This window comes from Phyllostomus discolor, chromosome 3 (assembly GCF_004126475.2).
Source record: "Phyllostomus discolor isolate MPI-MPIP mPhyDis1 chromosome 3, mPhyDis1.pri.v3, whole genome shotgun sequence".
NCBI classification, from domain to species: Eukaryota; Metazoa; Chordata; class Mammalia; order Chiroptera; family Phyllostomidae; genus Phyllostomus; species Phyllostomus discolor.
This window is the reverse complement of record NC_040905.2, coordinates 15,294,143-15,315,736: the sequence shown is the minus strand read 5'-3', so window position 1 is coordinate 15,315,736 and position 21,594 is coordinate 15,294,143. Positions and strand designations below refer to the sequence as shown.

The 21,594-nt window shown below is 36.4% G+C and overlaps 1 long non-coding RNA gene across 1 annotated transcript; it reads right to left on the bottom strand.

The window, feature by feature from the left end:
- Positions 1–380: 380 nt before the first annotated feature.
- On the bottom strand, positions 381–21,141 carry LOC118499298. Its single transcript, XR_004901823.1, has 3 exons — positions 21,034–21,141; positions 13,165–13,170; positions 381–392 (listed from the first exon to the last, which is right to left on the bottom strand). It is a non-coding gene; the product is annotated as an uncharacterized LOC118499298 (long non-coding RNA).
- Between the last annotated feature and the right edge of the window lie 453 nt (positions 21,142–21,594).

The window sequence follows — 21,594 nt, the reverse complement described above, 5'->3', positions numbered from 1 at the left end:
CTATAGAATTTCCTTTCTTCTATGTGTGCAATTATTTCCCCTTTCTTATAAATATCCCTTACCTTTACCTCATACTAGAACACTATTTGGAACACCCCATAATGAAATACCCCATAAATGGAATGCTCCCTGAAACAGTGCTTCCTGAATAATTATTTTTTTACCCCGAATAAACACTCGTTGCTACGCACTTTGGCTTTTTATTTTTGAGGTTGATAGGCATATGCAAGGATGTTAGGGGACTGTAGCAACACAAATACCTGACTGTTTCCAATGTGCACCCTGTGTGGAGGCTGCCTGTAGATACATCCCTTTGTAAAGCCTGATTAGTGTTGCTATGGGACAGGAGACACAGGGAGATAAGCTGAAACATATTACGGAAGAAAAGGTCCCTGCAGTCCCCCTCCCAGGGAACTCTGTATACCATTAGTGCCCTCAATCTTGAAGAGGCGTGGGGGAGGCCCACAGGGTTGCTAGGTGATGAAGCTTCCCATTTTGGTCATCCTATAATAAGAAACCGGAAAGCGGTGAAGCTGGAGAGTGATTCATGGGCCAGGAAGAAACAAACAAACAAAAAAACCCCCCAAAACCCAAGCTGTGATAGAGTCCCTGGAATGTCCAAGAGCGGAAATCAAAATGAAATAAAACAGCATTCTCTCTCTCCCTTTCTCTCTCTCTCCCTCTCTCCCTCTCTCCCTCCTCCTCCCCCTCCCCTCTCTCTCAGGTTTAGCAGACACAAGCAGAGGCTTTCAGCTCCTTAGGTAACCAAACATTTTGGAGACAGTTGTAATTAAATGGGCCTGATACATGCACAAACCCTCTCCAGTGCTCCCCTCAGAGTTCTGAAGTACCACACACCAGGTGAGCTCTCCTTACAGACGGCCCGCCGTGTGACCAGATTTGCTCAATGGGAACATCGTCCCTTGCAGGACCCGGGGCGTCCTCCAATCTTGATGCTCAAGCAAGTTTCTGCCCCAGAGATCTCTTCCTGGCCCTACCAATGCCTACTTGTATGATGGTGAAAAAGTCATGTTACCTCTCTGTGATTCGTACTCCTTGACTTTAAAATAAGGATATGAATAGTATCCTCTGCAGGAGGTGCTTGTAAAGATCAAATGAGTTAATACATATATACAGTTCTTTGAAGAGTACAGGGAGGAAAAGTTAATTCTTGTGGACTCTCTCCTTCAAATGAGGAAACACGGTGTGAAATAACGTTCACGGGCATACCTCTAATAAATGGTAAGACTGGAAATTAAAAACAGGAGATCTGATTCCAGACATGCTTTTCTTGATAACTTGATAACTTCATATGATAACTTTTCATAACCGTATACTCATATTTTCTTTCCTTGCTTAAAATTGTATATCTGTTTCATTGGGAATGATTATCTTCCTCATTCAGCTCGAAACTTGCAGGTCAATGAGAAGCACCTGGTGTGCCTTAAAGATCAGTGGAGGGAAAACAATGGTGTGAGGTGGATAATCTAGCATTATCCATTTACGCACTCTCAACACTAGACGTTTGAGTTGTCACCAGTTTGAGACTGTAATGATTACTGGTGTCATTAACATTATTATATGGGTACATGTATGTCTATGCAAATGAGTACACACATACATGCATTTATGTTGGCTATATTCTTAGAAGGCTATAGTTCTACATATACCTTGAAAATGTCAGCCTTAACAGATGACAGTTTTTCAGAATAGTTCTTCCAATTCACACTTCTGCAGGCTATGTTTGCCATTTCAGTTGTCCTGCGTCCTCGCCAGTGTTTGCAATTGTCCATCTCCTTCATTTGGGCCCTTGTGGTTCTGCTCTGCTAATGATTTCACTGATTTCACTTTGCACCAATCAAAAAAGTTAAATTACCATAAATGACTAATACCACAATGGAGCAGGGAGAACCAATGATCTTTCTTTGTATGCCCGTATGTCAGTTTGTCTGTTTGTTTTGTCTCTCAAAGCAAGCCATCTTTCCACGTCTTCAAAATTCACCGTGTAAAGGAAATAAAAGGCACGTTACGTATTTGACACCACTCAGTACCGCTGTTGTTGTACTCTGAATACAAGAACTGATTTGAGAGAACACATTTCTACTCTCAGCTGTGAGAGAAATTATTTTTATGTGATGAATTATAGATTTAGAGCTTCTGCCTTCCCGGCTCTGGAAATATTTCCAGCATTGTATTCACTCATGTATTCCCAGCTTTCCTCACTCTCAAATGTGCAACAGCTGCAGCGCTGGTTAGAGAAGCCTGCGCTCACACCAACATTTTAATCAGTTTACTCAAGTAGTAGAGGTTTATTTTTATGGACAATTGAATGACTTCACATGAGTACACGTTTACTTGATTTACAAGAGCTCTGCCACTTACAAAACCAAAATTGAGTTACAGGTTATAACGAAAAATCTCAGCCTTTTCCTTTTCATATGCATGGGTAGCATACGCCCAATGAGAGCGTGATGCCTGCAACAACAAAAATATAATAACACGTATAAATCTTTGTCACTGTTTTTGGGAGTTTCTCCCCATTCTGAGGCTATCTCCGGGGCCCACCCTAAGTTACCTGATCACTGTTAACTCAGGTGCGCTCCAAAAGGAGCTCCTCAGCGGTAACCAAAGATACTCCTAGCACTCAGAGCATTCTGAGGGTTTTAGGAGCTTTGTGCCAGGGCCCCAAACAAAGACCAAATGCATTTTTATTATGCCTCAGTTATATAAGATATTCTTAATATTTTATTGTACTGTGCTCAACACTCAGTGTCATCAGCCACTAGTATTTTGACAAAAATCAAAGCTGGAATACTGAAGAACCCTCCTATTTCTCTAGCAAAGTGAGTTTTCTGTCTCCTAATAGGTCTGTAAATTCCTACTCAGACCCCAATGCTAGCTCACTTTCTAAATGTCTCCAGTGATTTTTTTAAAATTCACTTTGATATTTAACCTCCTCGGCCTCTCCAATAGGAATATTTTCCAAGTAGTGGCCTTATATGTAATATATACTTACCTTACTGATCTTCTGTAAAGTCAGCCTCTGGAAGCAATAGTAGTGGCTTGATCTGCCTAAGAAAGCTATCTGGTATTTTCTGACTGAAAAAAAAAAGTTATAGCAAACACACAAAATAGTGTTTGAAAACATCAGTTAAATTTAAAGAAGTGTATAAGATTGTAAATGAATGTATGTAGCAACTGGTTGACAATTTATCACATATCTTACAAATGCACTGTGGGTTTCCTATCACCTCCACCTCTCCTCTCCCATCGAAATACTCACTCTTCTGCTTTTTTATTGACTATCCTCTCATTCTTTATCATTTTTCTCACTTGTGTATTTTTACCACACATCATTTTGTTAGTGCAGGTATTGGTGCCTACAGGATTATACAAATGGACAATGAGGAAATAGCTGTTGGAAGCTGAAAAGATGAGAGTCTATTTAACACAGTGGTAAAGTATAATAATTCAGAAGACATTTGTTACACATATGAATACCTAGAGTTAGCAGGAGCGTTTATAAAACAGAATGTGAGTGGCATGGTATACAATGCTTTCATTTGACTACATTTGATAAAATCTTACATGAAAGAGATGAGTTCAGATAAGAATTCTCTGGTTTGAATTAAAAACTAAATAAAAGAGAATAAAAAAAGGCCAGTGATTAAGAATGTGTATGTCTGGAATAAGCAACTAAAAGATACACATCAGGAAGCCTTTGAACTATAAATGCCTTGACATACAGATCAAATCTCTCTGTCTTTTCCATCTCTTGGTCAAAACTCTGGGTAGAATCAAATGGTGCCTAATAAATGCTTTCAGAAAAATGAAACTAGACCACTTTCTTATACCGCACATAAGAATAAATTCAAAACGGATTAAAGACTTATATGTTAGATCCAAAACCACAAAAATCATAGAAAGCAGCAAAATCTCTAAACTTATGTGTGTAAATATATGGCTTTTGTGATTTTTCTATCAATATGGTGAGTATAAAGATGAATGTCATTATAGTTTTGATTTGCATTCTCACGGTTGCCAGTGGGGTCGACACTTCTTTTTTTTATTTGTTTTTTAAAGATTTTATTTATTTATTTTTAGAGGGGGAAGGGAGGGAGATAGACAGAGAGAGAGAAACATCAATGTGCAATTGCTGGGGGTTATGGCCTGCAACCCAGGCATGTACCCTGGCTGGGAATCGAACCTGGGACACTTTGGTTCCCAGCCCGAGCTCAATCTACTGAGCTACGCCAGCCAGGGCTGACCCTTCTTTTATTTACATATTTACAGGCCATTTGTTCTGCATTTTTGTGAAATTTTTGTTGTCCACTTTCTGATTCAGTTTCTTAATTATTTATAGCAATTCTATTTATGTCGGGTTACTTGTCTTCTGTTAGGTCACATGAGTTACAAATATTTTCAATTTATGTTGTTTTTCACTCACATTAGATGTCTTATTACAGATTTAAGGCCAAAGTCCTAACGCTTTATATCATTGCTCCCCTAGAAGTTATCAGTAGTCTTACCACAATTTTTGAAAGGCCATTATTTTCCCAGTAACACACAACCGCCAGTTTGATTTTGAAGTGCACAGTGTTTGTTAATCAGCTGCAGGTGTGTCTCCCACGCATTTCTCCAGTGAGCCCTTTCCACTTCCCATCAAGGAGGGTCTGATTTTGCTGCCTTCGAATCTCACCTGGTCCTGTGAGCTGTTCTTACAACAACATGGGAGGAATGTCCTGCTGTTCCATCCTCAAGCTGGACTTTAAGAGGTCTACAGATTCCATCCTCATTTTGAAATATGAATATATACTTTCTTGGAACATGACCCCCCGACACTGTGAGGAAACCCGAGTATCTGCGTAGAGAGGTTCATTTGACGATGGACCAGGCTCTCTGCTGAGGGCCTCAGCTGAGCTAGCAGTCACCGTACAACACGGACTTCAAGCCAAGTGAGGGAGGATATTTCAGACGGTCCAGTTATTTTCCCACCTCCATCTGTGCCATGTAAACCAGGAGAATTAGATCAACCATAGATTTAAAAAGGGAATATTGGTTTAAATCACTAAATATCAGAGTACATTTCCGTTCCATAATAAATACTCGAAACAGACTCTAACCAAATGTAAATATGTGCCAGGTTCTCCCTGGCCTCTTGATTCTGTACCATTGCTCATGTTTTCAGTATCTGTTTCATTACATAATTTGGTAACCTTACTTTCAATATTCATCTTGATATATTTTTAGAAATCCTCATGCATCTTCTTCTGGAATGGGTATTTTTTACATGACCCAGTATAATAATATGATCTGTGTACTTTATTGTGTTTCTGCCTCTGAAATTATATTATCTTCAAGGTACATCTGGGTCTTATTTATCTGAGAAGCCTCCCCCGCAGCAACTGCCCTACTTGTCCAGAGCCCCAGGCATCGCCTCCAGGTAAAAGGGGTCCATAGATGCTTGTCAAGTTGGGTTGGGTTAAGGGCTGGTTCTGTTGCAGTGAACTAAATAGACATCATATGGATGATAGTTTTTGCTGGATGTCACCAGTACTTTTTTTGATAGTCACCTATAAATAAAACCAGATTTCTATGTTCTTTAGATAATCTGACCTGGGGAAATACGTCAGTTCAACAGCTGCTGTATTATTAATGTTGAATATCCTTTTCATCTTTTCTATTGAATTTATTGGGGTGACAGTGGTTAATAAAATTATGTAAGTTTCAGGCATAAAATTCATAATACATCATCTGTATATTATATTGAGTGTTCACCACCTGGAATTTTTAACCTTTGCTCCTCGATATAAATCCTGTCAGAGTATCAAGTATTTTAAAACAACTGGAATTTTCACAGAGACTGCATGTTAATGCTATCTCCGTAGATAAATTTGAAGATTGAGGTCTATGCTTTTAATCTATTTCCATTTACTTGTCTTTGTTTATGTTTTATGTGGAATTTTATCATTCTTTCCTTAAATGCTTTATCAATATTTTATTTAAATTTATTTCTAGACACTTTATACTATCAATGTTATTTTAAGTGTGTTTTCTAGCTGTCATTGAAAGTACAGAAATGCAGTTGTTTGTCATTTTTTGCACATGGATTCTGAAATTATACTTGTCACTCTCCAAATAACTTAATATTTTATTTCTAATTTCTTTGGAATTTTATATTAACATTATATAATTAAAATCACTTATTTTTTTGCTTTAATGAAATGAATGAGAACACCCTTTAGTGTTGAAAAATGTGGGAATAGTGGGCAGCTTCATTTCATTTTCCATCATAAGAGGAAAGTTTTAATGTTTCACCATAAAGTATGATGTATGCTGCAAGCCCTTTTGCAGATACTTTTGACACCTCATACTTGATCAGTTATTGGTAAGTCCTACATTCTCCCTCTATAAATATTTCTGACATGATCTTGTATTTGAGATAAATGTGTAATACAAAATAAATAATTGCTTTAAAATCAATTGAACAAAATTAAATAAGAATGTTTTCCTTCCAAGATAGTGGATCCACATACATGCATTTCTGAATTGAATCTCATTATCAAAATTATAGTAAAACTTTACAAATATAAACACATACATTGATAAGAGTAATGACAAAATAATATAGGATAGAGTGTTATTTCCAATCCAGAAAGTTTGATGACTTACTAAACTCACAAATTAACTAGTTTTATAATAAAGAGATGAGCCTAAGAAACAAAGCCATATATTCAACAACAATAATCTAGAAGTAAATCAGCCTTCAGTCAATGCATGAAGGAAAAACTTCTTGGGAATGGTAAAAAAGGTGGTTTTTGAAGTTTACAAAATTAGTGGTCATTTCAAAGGTTGTTTAGTAGAAAGAAAGACATTCCCCTGAAAAAGATCTACAAATTATAGTGTGCAGTTATACAAAATAGCCAAGTGCAAAAAAACGTGGGTGTAACCAATATTTGAAAAATAAATGTAGAAAATTCAGTGAGTGACTTGAGATAGGCAGGGTAGAGAAAAAGTAGGTTTACAGTTGTTTGTATGGGAAATGATATAATAAAAAATAATAATATAAGAATAAACTCTGTGTATCACATACTCACAACTGTAAACCTAGTTTTGCCCCACCTTGCAAACTTTCAATATTTCTGTCATTTTATTTTGCATTTCAGATTTTCTGTCTTGAATTTTTTGTTATTATTTTTCTTCTTCTAAGTAAAATGCATTCTTGCAGCTCTATTTGACACAGGACCTTTTGTGATACCACCTCTGTGCTTATATATACAAAAGATGTCTTTATTTCAGCTTCTTTCTTCAAAGAGAGTAGGTTGAAAGTTTCTCTCAGCGCATTAATAACATCTTTCCACTGCTTTCTTGCCTTGGTAGTTCAGCAAGCAGCCTAATTTTCACTGATTAGTAGGTGATCTATCTTTTCTCTCTGTTTTTCTTTAAAGATCTTATCTTTTACTTCGGTGTTTTATTGATTTACTATTACGTGTCTAGGTCTGTCTTTCTTTTTTCCTTATCTTCCTTATACTCATTGGGCATCCTACATCAGAGGTTGCTTCCTTACAAATATTCTGCACAATCATCCTCTACTGTTTGGATTTTCTTATGCCACATTTTCTGTCTTAACTGTTATTGGTGTGTCAACTCTCTAGCTCCATCTTTTTTCCTAATTTCTCCAATTCAAAAACACGTTCTACCTATCCACATTGAATTTTGACTAATATATTTAACAATACCTTTGTTCTGTTTAGCATACCCTTTAATCAGCTAGGTTTGGATACATATAGCATTAACACACTTTGATGTTCATCTTTATAGATCTGTGCATATTATGTTTTGTATCTGTGTCTGTGTTTGTGTTTGGGGTATTTAGTCTGAACTTGGCTGGCCAGCGGCACTCCGGCTGTGGTCCAGTTCAGGTCTCTCATTTTTATTCTGGTGTCCAGAAAGTAGTGATGACGTCCGCTTAGGAGATGCTTTTCTCATGTGTACAAGAGCAGGATTTGGCTAGTGTGTATAGCCACATTTTGCACACCTCTTTAAAGCTTCTTTTGTGTCACATCTGTTAACATTTATATATTAGCCAAGACAAGTCCCACAGACAAGGCAACGCTAAGCCAGGTAGGCAGATGTACCCACAGTTGGAGGCACGGTGAAGTGACCGGACACAGGGTTAATAAATGGAAATAATAGCACAGTTATGACACTCTTTAGTTCTCCAACTGAATTTTTATTTTACTTTTTATATTTTTCATGGCTATAAAGTGTATTTGGTTCATTTTTGTATCAGCCTGATCATTCTTTGTTGTTTCTTTTTCCTTATTGACATCTGAAAGCTTCTTTTTAATTTATTCAAAACTATTAAACAAATTAATTATTTTTATTTTGTATGACATAAGTCCAATATCCAGATTCTGTTCAAATATGTTCGTTTGCTTTTGTTTCTGATAATTTTTACTTTTGTTTTCATTTTTCTTTCTGCTGTTTTTTTAAAATAATTTCTTTATCTGTGAGTGATTTCTTCTACTTGAAATTTTTATCTCCATTTGTGGCTAGACTTGAATTTAATTCCCCCTAGAAAAAATTTACATTTGATACTGATTCTTGCCTGAAGACAAATTTTTCTCTTGAGGGCTTTCACAGAAGTATTGTGGATTATGGACCCACAGAGGGGCTCACTTATGATTCTAAGTTCTCTGGGGAGAATTTTTCTCCCCATCCTGTCTTTAATCATTTAAAGGCAGACAAATCTTGCCATCTCCTTTTACATGGTGAGGATAATTTCTTGGTCACCTATACACATAGGATGTAATCCTTTGTGGCCCTAGTTTTATGCAAAGTTAGCTTATTCAGTCTCTCATCCGCTTGAGCCCCAAGTTTCATCTCCTGCCCTACAACCCTGTGCAGTGACCGAAGGGCAGTTCCTGGTCTCCAGGGCTCGGTGAGGAAACAGGTTGGAAGTCAGCTCTACTGTGGAACCTCCACGGTTCCTGCTTTCAGTTTAGTTTCCGTCCTTGCAATTCTCTGAATGTATAATTAAATCAAACTAATAAAGTATTATGTGTGAATGTGTGTGTCTGTGAATATTTGTATATTTATATACATATATTTTATACACATATGTAGACATCTGGCAGTTTAGTCGTTTCAACTGAAATGATTATTCATTGTGCATTATCCACAGTATCAAATGATGTACGTTCACTTTTCAGCCTTTTCAACCTTGGCACCCATTTCTCCCATGTTAAGCTGGCTTCTCACAATGATGTGGTAACTTTCTTCAACTTGGAACAGTGCACATGGGGCTGGCTTCACTTAGGAAACGGGTTCTAACTTGAGAAATCTGTTTGCCCATTTTGTCTGTGAATCAGTTGTTTTAGAACTATCATGTTATGCCATACTGTGCCTCGTATTCTCACTCACACTGCAGGCTGTCAGTAAGAGCCCAGATTGTCTTCTGCAGAGCTGGGCGGCCACCTCTGTGCAAGGACAAGTAGAGCAGGAGGGCTGTCCTGGACTCAGTTCACGTCTGTGCTGCCTGCTAGCCAGGCGGTAGCAACCACACACGGTGCTGAATATTATGTTTGTATTGACCTATAACTAACTAAGTCTCTCTCTCTCTCTCTCTCTCTCTCTCTCTCTCTCTCTCTCCTTGTGAAGACAGGAAGTATAGAGAAAATATAATTAAAAGTATTCCCTCCCACCCAAAATCCATTTTCTTAACAAAGGTAGTAAAAAAAGAAAAGAAACCATCATATTAAACAAGCACTAAATCAGAATGTAGTGTTAGTACAAACAATCTGCCTTTAATATATTTTAAAGACAAAAAAAATTATACCCTTTTAATAGCCAAGCAAGTACAACCCATTACATGCATGTTCTCAAGACAAATAATAATTAGTCCTGCAAAAAATAATATAAAGTGAGCCACTTCAAAATGTCAAAGCGAAGTTGGAGCTGCCATCCCGGAGGAAAAGCCTCGATGTATTACCCCTCAGACCTTTAGAATGTTAAAACAGGGCTTAAAAATAACCTTTGGACGGGGCCTCAAGGAGCACTGTGTCCTGAACAACTGCTTGTTATGACTGTCGGACTGAAAGTTAAAGACAATCTTTAGAATTTGTATCATATAGCAGTTTATCTGCCCCTATAGAAATCCATTCCTTAGCTTATTAACTCCTACAGAAATGCCTTGTCTGTTCATGTAGTTACTCCCCTTCATGGTCTCAGAAATACCCAATGTCTTCAGCTCCTCATCAAAATACCATTGGGGTTTCAGCCTGAACCAGTCAGTGCTTTCCAAACAGCTATCCTTTTGAACATCAAATAAACACTTATTGTCTCTCACTTTGACCTTTTATGTTCAGGTCAACAGTCCTCCAGTAAAAGGACTTGACAGCAATGCCTCCCTCATACCACACACCCAGTTCACCCAAGAATCACCTGGAATTGAAATGCCCATCTGTGTTATTAACTGACTTCATTTATTTATTTATTTTTAGGGAGCGTGAAACATCAGTTTGCTGTTCCACTTATTTATGCACCCATTGGTTGACTCTTGTATGTGCTCTGAACCGGGGGTCAAACCCACACCCTTGTTATATCAGGACAGTGCTCTAACCAACTTACTACCTGGCCAGGGCCTCTTCCACCTTCATTTAACCTTCCTTAGGTTCTGAAGTCCAGATGCACAAAAGAAGCTGTACCTGGCTGGCGTAGCTCAGTGGATTGAGCACGGGCTGCGAACCAAAGCATCGCAGGTTCAATTCCCAGTCAGGGCACATGCCTGGGTTGCAGGCCACGGCCACCAGCAACCGCACATTGATGTTTCTCTCTCTCTCTCTTTCTTCCTCCCTTCCCTCTCTACAAAAATTAAATAAATAAAATCTTTAAAAATAGAAGCTGTAAATTGTCATTCTGAGAAGCATTTTTCTTCATCTGTTAAGATCTTGCCTTCAGTTGCATCCTTTGTTTGGCTCAAACAAGTTTTTATTAAAATTATTTTCAGGTTTGGATATTTTTTTCTGTCAACACTTTGAACATTGAATTGAAGGTTAAACTCTTTTTCTTTCTTTCATGCTTTTTTATTGAGCTATGATTGACATAATATGATATTAGTTTTAGGTGTATAACATAATGTTTTGCTATTTGCATACATGGTGAAATGCATACAATAAGTCTAGTCAACCTGTGTGACCTTACGTAATTACAAAAAGGTCTTTTACTTGTGATGAGAACTGTTAAGATCTACTCTTGTCGCAACTTTCAAATATGCAACACAGTATTACTAACTACAATCACCATGCCGTACATTACTTCTCCTTATTTATTTTGACCCTTTTGACTCATTTCTCTTGCCCACAAATCCCTGCGTCTGGAAACAACCAAGCTGTTCTGAACATCGATGAGCTCAATTATTTATTTTTGTTTTGTTTTGTTATTTTTTTCAGACTCTACATGTAGGTGAGATCCTACAGTATTTATCTTTCTCTCCTTAACTTATTACACTTAGCACAATGCCCTTTTACAAAACAATGAAGGTTAAACTCTTCAGAGAGTGGCCCCTTGTCTGTTCCCACTTGGGTGGCAGATAGTTGAACAGGCAGGAGAGATGGAATGGGGGTTAGGCTTTCTTAAAAATGACTAATGATTTAAAAATAACAAAAAACAGGCAAGTTCTAAAAAAAAAAAGCTAGACTAGATCTAAGAGGATATGAGCATTTCCAATGTAAACTGAAGGAGGCAGCACCCTTATGAAAAAATTGTCTAATATTCTAGGTCACTCAGGCAGCTGGACATGTCTAGGACGGACAGTTATACATCTTCTCACTCCCAGACACAGGACTGGGAATCTCCTGAGAGCAAGAAGAGTAGAGGGAATTCAGTCTATTCCTGGCACCACTCAGCATGGGCAAAGAAATAGGAACAAAAATGTTCTACTATACTTTCAAAATTTAGAAATGAAGAATCAAATCCCCTTTTCAGTATTAACAGCACCTCTCCAAGTATGCTCTAGAGAGCCCCAGTGATCCCTGAGACAATTTCAGGGACGTCTGTGAGATTAAAATAAATTGTTGTCTTTTTCATTCTCATTTTTCTCATGAGTGTAGAGGAGGCATATCAATACCAGGTGGAATGCAGCCGTTTTCTACTGAACTAGGCCAGTGCCATACGGTATCTACATGTGGTTACTGAGCACTTGAATTGTGACTAATCCTAACGGAAATGACCTCTAAGTGTAAAATACTTAATGAATTTCGGTGATTTTGTATTAAAAAAGTAAAATATCTTAATAATTGTTTACACTAAGTATATGTTGAACTGAATATAGTTTAGATATATTGGGAAAATAAAATAATAGTAAAATAAAGTTGAATTTTTTAAATGTGATTACAGGAGACTTTAAAATTATATATAGTACTAATATTTATATTGTTAAAGAGAAGACCAAGGCCCAAAACAACAATACTCATGCTAAAGCCCACGCCTTCATATGTGATCTGACTGCAGCTTTGATCTTTACTGAAAATATAATCTTTTATTTTTTTTTTGGTTGTTCAAAATTTATTTATATTTTTTTTTCTCACCAGTCTGGAATATTATGGTCAAAACCACACAGGTAATCTGTCACGTGGGCCCTCTCCAGGGTCTCCCTGACCTCCCAGAAGAAACATGCAATCTGTTTAATAAAACCCTTCTTGTACACTTCCTCCCAAAAGATGTCCTAGTCTAAAAATAATTCTTCCTTTTCCTTTGTTAATATCCTCCAGAACAAGAGGTTCCTAAATCCTTTAATACAGCCAAATCGATTTTCAAATTTACTCAGCTGACTTTTGTTCTTTAACAGTATCCTGTGCTATATTTCTATTGAACAGTAGGTACTGAGCCAGCTGTTAAACAAATCTGGGTAGAAAAATGGTAAAGCTGTGCCTCTTCTGTGATGGCTCATTTCTGTGTGTCAACTTGACTGGGCTAAACCGGTAAAACATTATTAGTGGACATGTCTGTAAGGATGTTTTGGGAACAGATTAGCATTTGAATGAATAGACTGAGAAATGAAGATCATCACCCATGAGGACAGACATGGTCCAATCCACTGAGAGTTTATACAGAACAAAAGGGCAGAGAAAGCCTGAATTTGCTCTTGGCACAAGCAGGGACATCCATCTGCTGCCCAAGCGTGCCAGGTATTGCTATAAAGGTTCCCAAACCTTCAGACACAGAATGAGACTTAGACCTCTGGTCTTCCTGTCTCTTAGGCCTTTAGAGTACAGGGATCTACACCACTGGCTTTCCCAGGGCTCCAGCAGGCAGACAGCAGATTCTGGGACGTCCCTGCCTTCGTAATCCTACCAGTTACTCCTTCATAATTCATCTCTCTACATATACATGTCTAATTCATGGGGTCTGCATCTCTGCAGAAACCTGACTAATAAGGCTTCCTACTAATTTTTTGTTCTGTAAAATTCATTTTTTTCATAAAAAAGTATGTTATTCATGTTAACTAACATGTAATAAAGTTTTCTGTGATTTTAAAATGAATGAGTTTTTTGAAAATTTCTGTTTCAAGTTCCAATTTAGAGTATATTAGAACATGTCATGCACATAAACATCAGCTATTTTGGCTTCTCTAAGAAGTGTAATTTCCAAGACTGTAATTTCTAAGAATGTAAAGAGTTCCTGAGACCATAGGAACATTCAAGAAGCACAGTAACAGCGACTCTTGAAGCTGTCAATAAATCAACATTATCACCACGTGTTGCCTACTGTGTGCCGGGCACTGCACTAAGAGTCTATGCATGTTACTTTTCTACATTCTCCTAAAAGACTAAATGGTGATATGTGCTGACTCCCCACAGAGTGGAGCCCACCAGTTCAAAGAAGGGATGCATCCATGCTACTTTGAGAGACCTTTTTATCAAGATTATTTTCTCCATTTTAAAAAGAATGAATTTTTAGTTCAGGAAACTTAGAAAACTGTTTAAAGATCACTTGACTACCAATTGAGAAAACTAACTGGAGCCTAGAATAGTATCACTCAATGACTATACAGTGACACTGTATAATCCCGTGGTAAACCACCTCCCACAGGCAAATAAAAACTAAAATGTTTGGATGAGAAAAGAGCCAGACATCATGTTTTCAACTAACTATGGCACACAGCTTCCTTCTAACCCCAAACTACTACTACTGTCTTCAAAATAATTCCTCTCAATATTCATATTTTCCCTTTCTTTTCTTAGAACTCTTGTCCAGGTTGCAGACAATTCACTTCTGCCTTCAGCCTCATATGCTAGAAAGAGGGAGAGAGCACTTGAGGTCTCCACTGTGAGGTCACTATTCCCATTCCTGACAGCTCCACGCTCATGACTAACAGCCTCCCCAGAGCCCCAGGTCCACACACCGTCACCTTTGGGGTTAGAATTTCAATGTGGGAATCTTGGTGGGATACAAAACTCAGCCGGTACTATCAGTAACTGTGAGAAGAAATGGAAATAACATTTCCTATGTTAGTGATATGGTACTCAGAGAGACCATGCGAAATATTTCTGGGTGTCAATAGCTACTAAAGATGATGACTATAATTTAAACAATTAAAAACAAAAACAAACAAACAAACAAAACTCTAGTCTAGTCACCCTCACTTGAAGAACATGTGTGTCAGGCCTATGATAGCCTGGCTACCATGTGTGAAAGCTTTAATGGAATTGTGAGATATTTAATGGGAAAATGACAAGAACTTCATACAAACATTTTAAGGGGTATCTTTAGAGTAGATGAAATGTAAAAAAGTAAGTGATTTCCAGACACTGTTGATTCTGCCAGTTATTTGTATGATGCTACTCATGCATATGTAACAATAGATTGACAGATTTGCAAAAGTTCTCAATGGGGAAAAAATTTTAACGAGCTGGGATTTATGTAGTCTGTCAGGAGAGACACTGAAGAGTATTAGCTAGAAGGAATGAACGGCTGGAAAAAAAATGAAACATTTAAAATTCCATTGAATAAGTTTATAAAGACTCAAATCAGTGGTTAGCTGTTACCTGTTTTGAATTTAAAGTGATAGTTTGAATAATTTTACTTGTATAAATTATATATCAAATGCATTGAATTAGTTATTTTATTCATATTCGGAAATGCAGAAATCCTAATTAATATCTAAAATAAACAACAATTAAATAACTGTCTGTTACATTCCAAAATAATTACAAATGTTCAAAAGTTGAAAAATCTTTTGTAAAAGGCAGAAAATGAAAGCCAGGAAGAGACTATAGAAGATCTTAACGACCCAATAATGCCAATAGTGCATATTTCCCTAACATTTTTCAAAGTAACATCATGCTAATATTGATTTCTAAATATTGAAAATAATAAGCTATGTTTAATTTATGCTTTCCTGAGAAGTTAGAGCAAAAATATTTATTACCTTACTTAAAATAGAATCACAAAATTAAAAAGAATTATATATTTACAAGAAAGCCAGACTTGAAGTCAGTAAATTCCCTGAGTTCCCAATTTTATGTGAACAAGTCAAAGCTCTCTCCGTATCTACATAGATTATGATACAAAAAAAAGCTCTTTTAAGTTTTTGCCTAACGCATTCTACCCAATATTGCTCCTTGTACCTCAGAACTACTAAAGGCAGCTTTGCCTGGACCAAAGATCACAAAAGATGATAAAAGATCTATTTTTGAACCCATACAATAAATTCTCACAGCAATCTATAGTGAGCGAGTCACTGGCAAACATGGAGGGTTATGCAATTGTGCAGAAGTCTAAGACATTTGGATATAAAAATCTGGAACAGATGGAAGATAAAAATGCTTTCTTAATTACACCTGCACCATAACATTTCATCCTTTGGTTGGTAAGTAATCACATTTTACATTTTAAAACCTATCATTCCCAAAACTAATATATATGGTGCTGATATTATTATATGTATTATTTGTATTATTTGTAATTATTTGTCATTAGACCATTATTTATAGTCTAATTGAAACTAGGTTCCCATTTTTGCAAATACATCTGCCTTTCATAAATAATCCATTTTAATCTACTGTATTGGGAAAATTGAAAAACAAATCTTAATTATATGTAGTTGGTGAGTTTGGGGGGGAATGCATTAGGTGCGCATAATATGCATTTGGTTATACCATATATTTTTAAAGGAAAGGGACCAATTTTTTCATATCATTAAAAAAGAAAAATAAAGCTATTAAGCTTATATTCTCCATTAGTGACTTTTTATTTTGGGGCAAATATATCTTATTTTGGTGAATATATAAAACTAAATTAGACATTCAATTCTTCATTTATTAATTTCTTCAGTTACTATTATGGATAAATTATGGTATTCCAAAATCTACACTAAGAATGTGTCAGAAAAGACAATTTGTTGAGAGAACTGAATGTCTGGAATAGTTTAAAATTCATTGTTATTGGCTTGCAATTTGACTTAAAATTAATACTTTCATTGTTTCTGTAATCTGGCAGAAACATTGTGGGTTGGCCTTGTGGGGGTGCAAAACAAGTCACCCCAAGATGTGCCTCTGGTATACGGATTGTTTTGAGCTAACAGCAACCTTAGTCACAGGCTCAAGAGAAACTTTGGCACTCCATATTAACTATCTAGAAGAATCTAAATAAGAGACTTTGCCCATAAAAGATTGTCAGAGATAACTTCCTTTCATCTATCTGAATGACAGGACAAATTTCTACTTATTAGATGTCTGTTCTTCTTACCGTGCTGCAATGACCTCTGGAAGCCCCCAAGGCACCTTAGGTCATCCCTAGCTCTGGATGTCTTATACACTTCAGTCCCCCTTTCTATCCAACCGCTCCTGCAGGTGGGGTCTCTGACTCTCTCATGTATGTACAGTTCCCATACATGTTTGCATTAAATTTGGTTATTTTTATCTTGTTAGTCTGTCACATGTCTATTTGATTATGAGAGCAGCCAGAAGTTTGAGGGCAGAAGAAAGTTTGTTCCTCTCCCAAAATCTCACAATCTCCCAAGTCTACTTTTTCATCTGGCTGTCTCTCTGTGAGCATGCACTGGACCTGTGACTTTCTGCTTACTAGCAGATTATGGCAAAGGTGATGACATGTCAGTCCCATGATTGTGGCACACCATATAACTGGGCGTCTTGCCAGCAGGCTCACCATAGGGACTTTTCTTGCTGGTTTGATAAAGTCATCGACCATTATGGGGACTCTAGGAATCAAAGATGACCACTAATTTTTGAGAGTGGCCTTTAAGCAATGGCCAATAAGAAGACAGGGTCTTGGTCCCCTAGAAAGAAGGAAATTAATTTTTCAAACAAACTATGCGAGAAAGAAGCTGATTTATCACCCTCCGTGTCTGATCAGAGCCTCAGAGAGGATCCAGCTAATCCATGCCAGGACTCTCGGGCTATAGAAACTGTTAGAAAATCGCTGTCATTTTGAGCTGCTAAATTTGTGGTAATTTGTTAACACTGCAAAAGATAACTAATACATGTAAGTTCTTAGTTTTTTTTTCCCATGTGTGCATTGCTGAACTAATGGTAAATCTAAAAAAAAAAAGCCTCTGTGAAATATTTTATCATAAAATTTTGAGGACAGATTAATCTTTTCTCCACAGGCTATTCTACTTCGGTGTTCTTTTTGACCAAAATTTTTGGAGCCATATGTTCACTTCAAAACATTATTGAAAATATTAGTAGTAAATGCATTTTTTGAGAACTAAAGCATTAGCATTAACAATTGTAACGAAGTCGATTTAAGTAAGACTTAAGAGATTCTCAAATTCTCGAAAGCCTCAAAAATTATATTGATGAATAGTTTTCAATTTCTTCAGTTTTATAATTAAACTTGACATTTAGTAAGATTCCTAGAAAGTGGTACCTTGGAGTATATATGAGTTTAATTATATGTAACCATTTAAGAACCTTTGAGTGTACATGAACTTAACTACATGGAACCATTTAACTTACTTGGCATGTGTCCTAGCATTTTTGTCTTTTCTTACTTCACTAATTTCCTAAATAAGAAACCTGAATTCCTAAATTATAACACATCTTAACTTTATTTAATAGTGTTTTTATTGCTTTACCATCTAATTTTCAAATGAATATGTTTTAAGAACATAACACTTTGCTATTTTTATTAATAAAATTTTTAATTTAGCAATATTTTATGAATGAATACTAGCATTTATCAGACCTACACAGCTTAATTTCAGAATAAATTAATCAATTTCTGAGAAACTTATAGAATTATTTGATGTATTTGATAATTGTATGTTACTAGTGCAAATACATAATAGTAACTTATTTTCTGATAACAATTTAAACAGATTTCATTAAAACACTTTTGCCACTAAAATTCTGCATATGAGACCCTGGAAGGTAAATATATTTATCACCGTCTTCACTGCAACTCTGTGGGGGCCAAGATGGAGTCAGGGAAAGGACAGAATAAATATGGTAAAAATCTGTTAGACGCTCAGCACAGTGTTGTACGCCATACACCCTGAGTAAACAGAGAAGCCACATGAATAATAAATATTTGATTAATTCTGTAATCTCAAATCTGTATTTTCCCACATTTTTCCTGCACAGTTCTAACTTCTCATCCTGCCTCATGCTATTTATCCCTCCATGATCGACTGACCCAGGGAACCTGGCCATAATGTAATTAGCAGACGAGTATGGTAGGGGAGGAAAACTTTTCCCTTCTTTTCTTCCATGTTCTTTGGTTGGTCTGATAATTGAATTGACATAAAACATATTAAAAGGAGAAAAATAAATTTAATATCTATACATGGGAATATATAGAAATATGTGACCAAAGAAGTGAATGAAGCAGGCAGCTTTTATACTTTTTAGACAAAGGAAGAATAAATTTGTGAAGAATTGACAAGGTTTAGGCTCGAAGTAGTAAGTTACTGTAGAAGTGACACAGTTTGTTTACACATTCTTCTGGGCTCTTAAGCTCTTATATGAGGTATCATTAAGAAATAGGGGCTTAAAGACTATTGTTTTATTTTTACTTTTGTATTAATGATAGAAAACCTACTCATCTTCCCTATTTGGGAAAAATCTCTACTTTTCACCACGCAAACGATAAATGGTGTAATCTCCTACTCAAGAAATGCACATGAAAGTCAAAGAGAAAAGTGTGTTATGTAGATTAGTAGCACGAAGAAACACTACTAGTAGCTGTCTGGTCCAGGAAGTTATTCTCGCGTGAGAACCTGCACCACCCAAACTCATGCCCTCATAAGGTGAACACCTAATGACACTGATACAACAAAATGATACCACGAAGGATTTGCAAGGCAAGAGAGAGGGTAAGGACAAGACCCTTAGGGTATAATGTTTAAGAGCACCACATTGTTACTTTCTTTTTACAAAGCAAAGTAGTGCTAAAAGAGTTGTAAATAGTGCCACGTAGCAGTTGCAGCTTGCAAATGAAAGAACAGCTTTGCAAATATGTGTGTACTTTACAAAGGCCCTTTGGTTATAAATCAGTCTCTTCAGCAGCAGCTGTGGATCAGAAAAAGAGGGATCCTGCCGTATTTGTGTTTCTCACCACACACACAGCATGCTATGCAGTACAGAGAAATTGGAACCTAAGACTCTGTGACTTAGATTCAAGAATCCTTTCTTCCATTTACCAAGTTTGGGAATTTATAAAATTCATTTAACTAACTTAAATAGTGGGAGTGGTATAGCTGCAATAACAAATATAAATAAAACAAAACAAAATGTGGGGTCCCAGCCCAGAAGAACTTGAATCAGTGTTTGTGCTCTGTGAGTGAATGTGTCGGGGTTTGTTCTCCCCGCGGTCCAATAACCTGGCTGACCAGCGTGCTACTGTTTTCAAAATATGGCTTCCTGGGTTCCTTGGAAGTTTCTATTCCAATCGGAAATTGGAAAAAACAAAAGGTCATAGAAAAAGACTTATGAGAATGTAAAACCTGGACTGGAAATTACACACATCACCTTTACACTTATATGCAGATTCTGCTGATCCAGTTTAGTCATGCGGACACAATGAACTTTATAGGAAACTAGGAAAGGTGGCCAAAAACCAAATGAAAAAAGCAAACAAACAAGACATAAGTTTGAGTAAACTGCTATTATACTCTAAATTTAGTAAATTTAGTACTCTAAATTTACTCTAGTAAATTTAGAAAATTAGTTCTCCATGCGAATTAAACTCAGTTAATCTACCTAGGAGTTTGATACCCTATAGGTATCAAATTATATTTAATTATTTTTCCTCTGGTGTATCCTTAAATATACAAATGAGGAAGCCACAGGTTTTGAGGGGTACCCAGATTTTCTTCCCACCTTGTATCATAGAAGCTGCAAATCCAGGTTTTCACTCACTACAAACATTCGTATTACCAAAAATGTGATTCTAATTTTCAAAATTTGTGGTATCTAATGTACAAAATTGTGGTTCTAATATTCACCATACTCAGATTGTATTCTGAGCATATTCCTAATTATTTTTCAATGTTAAGTGCTTTTGGAAAAGATATAAAAATTAAAGTTCTGTCTAGTTAGTTTATACACTAGTACACTTTACCTAGGATAACATAGCAAGAAGAATTTGCAAGCAGAATGAATTCATTCTTCCAAGTTGCATGAGAAGCAGAGTCTAAGTTTCAGATTAAGTTTACTTATATTTTTGTGAGGATCTTAAATTTTCAGACTCGCTGATTTTGGACCCAGAGAATCACTTTAGCTACCTCGTCCCTTTAGCTACTTGGATATTTTAAACTTACAAAGAAGCATTTCACATGCAAAACTGAATACTAGTCATATATGATACAGCTCATGCCGGTGAAAATTTGGCACACTATTCCGTGGGTTTGGTAGACTTGCCCAAAGCTCATCCTCTAAATCAGAGGCATCCAAATGTTTGGCACCTCTGGGCCACACTGGAAAAAGAAGAGCTGTCTTGGGCTCTTCTTACATTATATTCACAAACACTAATGAAAACTAATGAGCAAAAAAAAAATCTGTCTACAATTTTCATGGTATCTGCCACCACAGACAAGCAAAAAAAGTCCTCACATAGTAACCTAATTATGTGGCAGCCCTCTTGATAATCTTTTAAAATCCTTGAGCAGGTCCCAAGTTTGTTATCACTAATATAGAAAATGTACATATCTAAGTAATAGAACTTAGTAATATTTAGTAATGAAACTAAGCAATGTTTTAAGTAAATTTATAATTTCATGTTGGGCCACATTCATAGCCATCCTGAGCCGCATGCAGCCTGTGGCTGCAGATTGGACACCCCTGCTCAGTTAGGGTCATTACCTATGGGTATGCAAAATGGGGTATCATCCAATGCAATCATTTTAAAACAATCAATCATAAAAAATGATCATTGATAAAGATTCACATTATAATATATTGCAAAACATTTCTAAAGTTAAAAATTAAAGTATTTGACAGCTAAAACCAAATTCCTGTACAAAAGTCATAGAAGTCCAGAAAGTAAACATTCATTTTAAACAAATAGAAGTTCTACAAACATGAGGTAATATATTTTAGGAAGGAAAACACTAGGACAATATTGCTT